At 46.5% G+C, this 10066-nt stretch overlaps 1 long non-coding RNA gene across 1 annotated transcript in view; it reads right to left on the reverse strand.

The window, feature by feature from the left end:
- Positions 1–7502, reverse strand: part of LOC109298014 — a 10394-nt gene extending 2892 nt beyond the window's left edge. The window contains exons 1-2 of the long non-coding RNA XR_002097492.1: positions 7492–7502; positions 1660–1667 (exon numbers count right to left, since the gene is read on the reverse strand). This is a non-coding gene — a long non-coding RNA (uncharacterized LOC109298014). The remainder of the gene's footprint in view (positions 1–1659; positions 1668–7491) is intronic.
- Between the last annotated feature and the right edge of the window lie 2564 nt (positions 7503–10066).

The following is a 10066-nucleotide window of genomic DNA, read 5'->3' on the forward strand; positions in this document are numbered from 1 at the left end:
GAACAGTGTTGGACCCATGGCGTCAGCACCCACAACAGTGGGGCAGGAGGGGTGGGACCAGCCCTGAAATGGCAACAGGCCGCGGGGGGCGCTCCAGGCCAAGACCAGCCCCACAATGGTGATGGGGGGGCGCACTGGGCCCATCCTCGCAATGGTGGAGGGGGTGGGCCCGGCCCCCAAAATGGCAGTGGGCAGGCAGGGTGCAGGGAGGGTGGGCCTAGACCCATGGCAGAGGGGAGGAACGAGGGAGCCCGAAGGTGAGGGCCGAGCAAGGGGGGCCCGGACACAGGCCGCTGTCCCCCACCCAGTCATTCTTGACGGGCAATTGTCTAGTAGTTTTATAATGGTCTGAAAGGTTGTTTGATTGTAAGGGGAGGCTCTTCGCTCGGGGGCCCTGCAGCAGCTACCCAGGGAGCTGAGCAGGGCCACTGGCTACCGGGTTCCTGAAGATCCTGCTATACACGTGAGGGCAGAGGTAGTGTCACGCCCAGGGTGACACATTTATTTATTTTTACCTTCCTCAGAGCCACTGGGTGGGTGTTCGCTGCCATCAAGACTGGGGATTTTGACTGGGTGTGCCCATGCTCCTGCTGGCACTGAAACCTGGAAGCTCCTGGCTAAAGGGTCCTGCCGCTCTGCTCAGGGTCAGACCAATGGCCGTATCTGGGGTCAGGAAGAAATTTTACTCCATGATCAGCCTGTCACAGACTGGGGGAGTTTTGCCTGCCCCGTACTGGTGGGCATGGCCCTCTTGGATGTCTCAAGTGCATTTCAAGCGCAGCAGGACATTGCCCCGGCTGTGTTACCTGTGTCAGGCTAGCATGTTATGTCTTATGTTGTGTCAGGGTTGACTGTGTAGTTTTGCTACAAGGTTAGACAATAGATTTGTATTGGGTGGTTTGGACAGGAACGACCTTGTCTCAGGCAGAGGGTTGGATTAGGTGACCTCTGGGCATCCTTTCCAAGCCTACTTCTCTATAATTCTACGATATACCTTGCACGTGTCCCGGCAGCCTCTCATGAGCACCGATACATTAGCCAACACTTGCCTTTCATGCAAACAGAATATAAACATGTTTCAAACAGAGCAGTGCAGCAGGCTGCATAGAAGTAGGAGTAAACCGCATTATAATTTATGTAGATTATGCCTGCCAGCAGCTAAACTCTCCACTTTTCCTTACAGGATGATCGCTCTAAGCCTTCTCCCTCTTAAGATTTATGCATGTGTGTGAGTGTAAGAGTGTACAAATTCACACACACACAGAATACAGGTAATAAATATTTATTTTATTGCATCCCCCAATCCTCCAACCCTGCAAACACTTAATGCATGCACTTAATTTCAGACATGCAACTAGACCCACTGGAGTTTGAGGTTGATGTATCTATAGCACTTCCGCAGCAACACTGAGTGTACTAGCAAGAAATACAGCCCAACCCACCCACGCTGGCCCCACATACCTCAAACTTGGAAACGAAGCAGACAGCATCCTCCACCCCTGTTCCCAAGCACATTAGAGGCAGAGAGCTCGAGAGAGGTGGCAGAGGAGGGGGGCCTGCCAGGTTTGCGGCAGCAGTGGTTGGTAGGTTATATGTCTTAACAGAGGCAGGATTGTGGTGTGGATGCACCCTAGTAAATGTGCCTAAGGGTATGAAGACCTGGGACCCTGGCTGGAGGGACCTGGTGCCAAGGCTGGAGGGACAGGGGAACATTTGGGGTTTGAAAAGACCAGTGTTCCTAACTGCTGACCAGGATAAAGCTGGTGGGATGTTCTTGCATCTGCATCTATTCAAACAAAATAAATAAAATGAAGTGCATAAAAGGAGGAGCTTGGTTAGACAGAGTTTTTTAGACCATTTTTTCATGGCTCAGGATTTAACAGTCATATTGTCACAGCTATCGTTACCTATACTTTTTTTTTAATATAAAAACGATGGACCGTTTGAAATAGAAAGCTAAGCAGAGGGGTGAGTGACGCCATTTAGACTGGGGGCGGACAGGAATTCTTCAGAGAAACGTTTTTCTGTATAAAAATGCTGATCTGTCCAAAACCAAAACATTTCACAGGGAAAACTGGTTCAAACAAACCTTTAATTTTTTTTTTGGGGGGGGGGGAAGGGGGCAAGGAAAGAAAATATTTGGTAATTGTCAAAAGTGCCACATTTTGACACTTTTGTAATGAACAATTCCATTAATCACTTCAAAATAGATTTTGGTTTCCCAATTTAAGACAACTTACAGAAAAATATTTTAAAAGTTAAAAACAAGACAAAATGTGCCATCTGACTCAAACTTGAATGTTCTTCAGCTGTGAGTTGGGCAAACAAAATTTTTTTTAATTTAAAAAAAACAAACGATTCATAGATGCTAGGGTTGGAAGGGACCTCAACAGATCATGGAGTCCAACCCCCTGCCCAAGCAGCAAAGAGTGCTGGGGCAGATGACCCCAGCCAGATGCCTAACCAAATCTTTTATCCCGGTTCCTCATAGGAAAATTTTTCAAAATCTCCAAAGGTTCCTCATAACGGGAAACGTTTCTTGATTATGGCGCATAGGGAGATGGAATCAGGAGAGAGGCATATTATTAGCAAATATATCTAAGACGTAAAGTCTGGATGGTTGTGCTTACTACAATGATAGTGGTCTCTGTTAAAGGCAGCTAGACAAGAAAAATACTCAGCACTCCCAAATAACCTCCTTATATTCAAGAGAGATTGATTTTCAATCTTGCCCTGGCTGGTCCTGCTTTGAGCAGGGGTTGGACTAGATGCGACCACCGGAGGTCCCTTCCAACCCTCATTTTCTGCCCAGTCCAATTCCAGGACTACATTTCCAAAGAGGTCGTTCATTTTCAGGCGGTCTCCATTTTTTAACTAGCTTCTTGAAACACCTACAGCCCCATTCCCAAAAATGCTGACCTCCCACAGCTTCATCTGAAGTCCGTGGGAGTTGCTTGGTCTAGAGATGTCTCATTGTCTCTTCAAAAACCGCAGGCCTTAGCTTGCAGCTGTGTACCTCACAGCAAACCCCAAGTATAAGAGGAAGTTGATCTACAGCTGAACACCTTGTGCACCACTGTTTATACCATTTCCTGAGCACTATGGGGGGAAAAAAACATCTCAGGTTGAGTCAGAAGTACAAAGAAGAGCCCAAGGGACACTGCATTTTATAGTTAAGCACTGCTACTTATGTTTCAGACTCACAGCCTGAAGCTTAGGAAGAAACTTTTAGATGCTATTGCAGAATTGTCCATTATGTGGCATCAGGCCACATCTTCTGAAGCATTTTGCTCTGGCCAACCGAACATCGTTTGATGGGCAGTAGAAACTGCAAAGCAGACTAGATGGACCAACGAGGCAACAAGGGGAGGCAGGAAGTCCCTCAATGAAAGTTAAGATTGAAAGCTGCTGTTTGAAATTGCTTCAATATTCCAGCCTGAACATGAACTCAAATGTGTGGTATGCTAGATTTGCTATCCCACTGTAACAGGGGACGTGGATATATGTGTTAAAAGAGAGAGGGGCAGGGAACGAACGTGTCTTTGAGTTTTACTTGGCCTCTGAAGCAGAGGAGGTAGGAAAAAAAAAAGTGCAAACCAAATTACTGCTTTTTATTACAGCTGATGGATATCTTGTCATGTATCAAAATGTTCCAGTCTATTTGTAATGTTATAGGTGGAGCCAATTTCCACATCTAATCTAATCTAATCTAGTCTAATCTCTCGCTCAAGGTATTTATACCATGCTCCCCACCACAGTTTCTGAGTGCCTCCATGCAGTGTCTCTGGGTTGATATTCATGTCTTTCAGAATAAACAGCCTGCAGATTCTCAGTTTCGACATGTTTTGCAGCCTCCCTGCTACCAATGTCTTAATGGGTCAATTATAATTTTTTAGGACTAAGCAAAATCAGTAAGAGGGAAAGAAACTATAAGTAGGGAGTTAAAAGTTCCTAAGCTATTTAAAGAACCAGCTAAAGTCTTTTTCTAATAAGTCCAGGTCTCTTCTAATAAGATGCCTAACAGTCTGTGAAGTATAAGTTTTATAGCTGTATAATTAAGTCTGACATTTGCTGGTAGGAATAAATCAGAGCTCAGAAAGGAGGAGACGCTCTGGATTTCAACTGGTATTATTCTAACTTTAAATGTATTAGTGGCCAGCTGAAGGCAAACCATTGTTATACGTTTACAGACAGACGCACTGTGTTCATAACCAACGGTAATTTGTAGAAGGCATAATTTGCTACTACCAAAATAGCACAGCATGTGGTTTTTCTGCCCCTTTTTTAGTATGTAGTCCTGCAGTTTCTTTTGGACTGCCGCAAGAAATCCATTCTGCAGAAAAGGAACAAGAGCTCAGACCTTTCACAGCTGTATAAAAAACAGGTGGATGCCCAGAAGCTGAGGCTTTAGCTTTGAAAAGACAGCTAATGCACCAAAAACATAGCTTCATGAACAAGGAAGGGGGAACTCAACTGCTCTTTCTGGAACAGAAAGCAATAGGCTAAACCAAGACTGGACTGGCTAGGCCATTCGATGTCCTGATGGAAAATATGTTCCTTTTTGCTTTCACCAGCACATACAGTTCTCACTTAAAAGACCTCCAATTAAAACAGAGACATCCACCCAAAACTACTCACCTGTGAACTGGTGTCTAGCTGCAGCACAGCTGTACCTCATGTGCCCCTTCATTGCTACAGCTAAGTAACATCAGGCCAGGATCTTTGGAGAGAGACATTATAAAAACAGCAACCTTACCTGTGAAGCTCTCCTCTCTACTACCTGCCTAAGCACCAGATGAGGCAACAGCACACTTACATGAAGGGGGAAGCTTTGGTTTCCATTGAGTCCAAGTCCTTCATCTCTTCATGGGTGAGATGACACGTAGGCAGATAAGTGCCTTGTGTTTTCAAGGGCCATGGCTTTAAACCTCTTCTTATTTCATGGTTGAGATTCATCAAAGGGAAAAAAAAAAAGCAACCCACCCCAGAAAATAAAAGCCCTCTTCCCTAACAAAGCAGCAGGGTGGAGCTAGCACACCCTTATTTAGCTGCAGGCAAATCCTTAAAGATGCAGCATTTATTTTCAATGAATCATGTCAAAGCTACAAGATCAAAATGAAACAAACTGCTGCTGTTTGCCTGTTTTTGCCTTTCCGGGAGATTTTACAGGAGCCAGAAGGAAAGGGATGGATCCGGCCAACAAGTTCAACCGAGGCAACTTGGACTTGAAAGAAAAACTAAAGTTTCCTACAGCTCCGTGGTACCACTTTCATAATCTTTTAAGATAAAAAGAGCCTGGCCTCATTTAAATCAAACTTCTTCCCCCACTTTCAAAATCTTCATAAAGTGCTCAGAAATCATCTAAAAGTCTCCAAAGCAAAGACATTCCTGAATTAGCTGAAAAGGGCTATCAAAGCAATGGAGAAACTTTGTTCTCCTTTGCCACCGAGGGCGGGACACGAGGCAGTGGGTCTAAACGGCAGCAAAGCAGACATTGTCACATCTCGGGAAAAGCTTCCTAGCTGTGAGAGCAGCAGGGCAATAGAAAATGTTGCCCGGGGAAGCTGTGACCTCTTCGTCACCGGTATCTGCCTGGGATGCTTTAGAAATTGCTAATCCTGCACTTGGGCAGGGGGCTAATCTAGACAGTCCTCCCCAACCCTATGACTGTTATGACCTGGTGGTGTTACCTGTCATTTCTATTATGCAGAAGCAGCTGGAGGTCCCAGTGGAGGTCTGAACCTGAAATGCTATGTGCTGCATGGCCACGCAGGGACATGTGGGGCTTGGACAGGAGAAACTGAGACCACAACAAGCCTCCTGGACCAGCGCTGCATTCACAGGCAATCATTTCCCCAAGACATCCCCCAAAATCATCATTTCAAGCCCGCCTACACAACTACAAGGCACAAAACCTGACATACCTATAGCATACCACAGGTAAACGCAACACCCTGCCACAGCAATGGCAAGGAAGCAGTTGAATAATATATGCTCAGAGGCTCCTAGGAAAAGGACCATGCTGCATACTACAGAGAAAGGCAACCTTCCCTTCAGCCCAGTCTGACCTACTGGGAAAACTCCTGCCAGACGCACAATTTGGTGATCAGTGGGCACATCTACATGTTCATTAATTACAGCACATTCAGTAAACTAATTCAACTGCGCATTAGTGCACTGGCGTGGCTTTTGCCCGCCGCAGTAGAATGAGTCTACTGTGCATTTAGCATCTCGTGTCAATTAGCCCAGTATGACGCAGGAAGAGCGACACTGGACCTGAGTCCTTAAGTACCAGTAGGAGCATCTGAGCACTCCAGCCAAAACCCCCAGCCTTAACTGCAGCCAATGTCCCAATCCCTGTGATAAAGGCAACCTCCATCCTCCCCCTTGGCCCCCTCAAGAAGCCAGTACCATTCACATACAGAATAATACTGCTTCCCAGCTGCTATCAGCAACCAGCAAAAGCCCCGGAGCAGGGGGCTGCCAGGTGCTGCCACTGAAGGGAGAACCAAAAGCAGCATCCACTACAGGAAAATTAGGAGTTATAATTCACCCTGAGTGCTACTGCATTTGGGATGGCAGGACAGGAGCTACAGCTGGAGACAGGGCACAGGTGTTTTTGTCTGACTTGGCTCTAGTGGTGAGTCAGTTTTACCCCGGTGGGGACAGCTGCTCAGCCAGGCTCTCACAGACACTGTGCATAAGCAAAACCCAACCAGTTTTTATGGGGAATGACCCCTTTCTATAGGTTTTTCAGCCTTCCTAATGTTTTTTTTTTGAGAGACAGAAAGAGAAGAAGATGGTTTACAAACCCAGGAAAAGCAAACCATTCACCTTCACATTTTTAAGCTCATCATGCAATAGCTTCTACATCCCTCCAGCCCTGCTTTCCTAGAGGATGCGTTGAACTTCTTATTCCATCCTACAGATTTTCATCCTCTCCTTGGATGATTCCAGCCGACATGATTTCAAGCATCAGATGTGCCTTGCACTATAGATATACCATTTATTTACTTTTTTTTTTCTCTTTCTCATTTTGCTCACCTGCAACCTTTGAAGCAAACCTGACTGGTTTCACTTTCTGCAGGCTTTGGGAGGACTACAGGCTGCCCTGGGGTGGGCACCACCAAAGGGCATTGCTCAAGGGCTCCCCTTGGCATTGTTCTTCAGCAGGAACAGAGTTTTATTGCATCGCTCATTATAATTATTTAGACTGAACCATGTATTTCTTGGGGGGGAAGGGGTGAAGGGGCAGGTTTCGAGGCTAGCTAGGCCTCACCACGAGATGGGAATGGGCTCGGGAGGACACTAAGGGAAGGGGTAGGTCTCCCCTGGCTGCAAAGCAGAGGAGCTGCAATGGGTAGGGACAGGGAGGGAATATAGGAAGAAGGTTGTATTTCATTTAGGCAGGTAGTGAGTGGGGCTTGGGAAGCAAGACAGAGGCAGAGGCAAATCTAGGCCAGTTTAGCAAGAGGGCAACACATTGGACACCTGAGAAGAGCAGGGGATGAGTGCGCAGATGGACCAGGGCCCCAAGCCATGGGATACAAGTGCTCTGTTGCAGGCAGCATGATGCCTCTGCTACCCAGGGCACAGAGGACCAGAGAAAATTTGCCCAGCTGCAACAGCAGCCCTGCTTCCCCCAGGCCCACCCCAGACATGTTTGCTTTGGTGTGGCTGGTTGCTCTACATCCCATCATGTGCATCACAGAGCCCCCAACAACAATCCCTGCTGAATGAGCATGGGTACTCCCTCCCTCGAGTTGGATGCAGCAGTGTCTGGCTTGGCCCAGGGCACAGCAGTATCCCTGATTCTCTGTCCTCCCTTGATACTTATACTCCTGCCTCCCAGACTCATCTTTGCTGACCACATGGCGTTGCCCTCTTTCTCGCCTCTGTAGATTTTCACTTGTGCTACTTCACCAGCTTTGGTACCAAAACACCTTTTTACTTCATCCCAGGGCTTTAAACCCTTGAAAGGGCCTCCTGTCATTATGCAGACCTATCTCCCATGGGCATGAGTGAGACATGCACAACACTCAGAGGCAAAATCCTGCTCCTGGCAAATAAAACACCAAGTCAAATAAATAGTGCTATTGTGCTATGGATAACAATGAAGCAGCCATACGTTCCCTCTGGACCCTTTTAGTGAATTAAGGCCCATGACACTACTGTGCATTATCATCCCCATTTTTCCACTGGGGAAACTTAAACAAAGTAAATTAGCAAAGGTCACAGAGCCAGGAACAGAACCTGCGTATCCTGACCCCCAGCCCTCAACGTGAGACTGAGATTGTATTTCCAGTCAGCTCAGAGGGACATTTGTGGTGTCACTGGACATTTTAAACCTACTAGACTACAAGCGTAATGCACAGGTGCGACACACTGGCTACCTGAATATGAGAACCCCGCTCTCTTCTGCACCATCAGGAGCTGCTGAGAGCAGGTATTGCCATCTACACCTCCAGGCTGGGCTTTCCAAAAAGGGAACAGAAAGAATAACGTGCCCAACTCTCAGACAACTAGTGGTAGTTGTGTACTTACCTCCATTACACCCATGGACAATCCCAGCCCCAACCCCTGAAATGACTGTTGCAAATGGAAGGAAATATAATTTGAAAAACGTGTGTGCATGTGTGTGCATACATGTTTTACCTGAACCATTTAAAATATAGCAATAAGATATGGCTGTGAGTGTGTGTGTATGTGTGTGTGTTTTACCTGAACCAGTTAAAATACAGCAATATGATACAGCTGTGGGTATGGGCATGCGTGTGTGTGTGTACACGCAGGCGCATGCCTGCACATTTTACCTGAACCATTTAAAATATAGCAATAAGATATGGCTCTGTGTGTGTGTGTGTGTGTGTGTGTGTGTGTGTGTGTTTTACCTGAACCAGTTAAAATATAGCAATAAGATACAGCTGTGGGTGGGGGGGTGTGCATGCATGCATGTTTTACCTGAACCAGTTAAAATATAGCAATAAGATACAGCTGTGGGTACGGGCGTGCGCGTGCACATGTATGTGTGTACACGTGCATGCATGCATGTTTTACCTGAACCATTTAAAATATAGCAATAAGATGAGGCTGTGAGTGTGTGTGTATGTGTGTTTTACCTGAACCATTTAAAATAAAATGAGATACAGGTGGGGGGGGTGTGCGTGCGTGCATGCGTGTTTTACCTGAACCATTTAAAATATAGCAATAAGAAGCAACTGTGGGTATAGGCATGTGTGTGTGCGCGCACGCATGCATGTGTGTTTAACTTGAACCATTTAAAAGATAGCAATAAGATGTGGCTGCGGGTGCCTTTGTGCGTGGGTGTGCGTAGATATTATCTTAGGGCCCGATCCTGACAACAGGCGCACAAGTAACTTTGCTCTCTCACAACTCACAGGACTCCAAATAGAAATGAGGTGGCTTATATGCTTCTGTGGGCAGGATGAGGCCCTCGCACACTGCAGTAATGGACATTTGAGAGAGAGAGAATGAAAAAAAATGACATTCCATCTCTCAGTCATTTTGCTTCTGGGCTGCAAATGACTTTCTGTGTCAACACAACAACTCTTTCACTCCTTGCTACATTTAGGAAGGAGGATTGCCTGTTTTCTCAACTACCCAAAATTTGCCACAGAGCCCCCTGACACTGCTACCGGTCTGCAGAGGGGAGAGAGCCATCATGCCAGAGATCCCAGAATACTTCTGCTCCGGTTTTCTTCTCTTGCTTTCTTTCTTTTTTTTTTTCTTCTTCAACTAGTCCAGGAAATAACCACACCAACATCATCTGCTCATCTGGCATCCACCAAAAGACCTGTGCAAGTCGAATCAGGCCAGTTGTGGTGACTGGGAGTTAAAAGGGAGGAGGGTGGGGAGGTAAATTGTGCACGATCACTGTGTTACCACGCAACCAGATCGAGTGGTTCTGGAGGAGGATGTCGAAAGGAGGCAACACCCTTTCTGAGCCTTTGTTGTGTGACAGGCAGGCAGCCCACCCCAGATCTCCGCTCCCTGTGTTTGGCCCTGAACACAATTACACGTTGTGAGCTCGGACCTAAAAGTGGGT

The sequence above is a fragment of the Gavialis gangeticus genome, unplaced genomic scaffold (assembly GCF_001723915.1).
Source record: "Gavialis gangeticus isolate Ggan-Ray unplaced genomic scaffold, GavGan_comp1, whole genome shotgun sequence".
NCBI classification, from domain to species: Eukaryota; Metazoa; Chordata; order Crocodylia; family Gavialidae; genus Gavialis; species Gavialis gangeticus.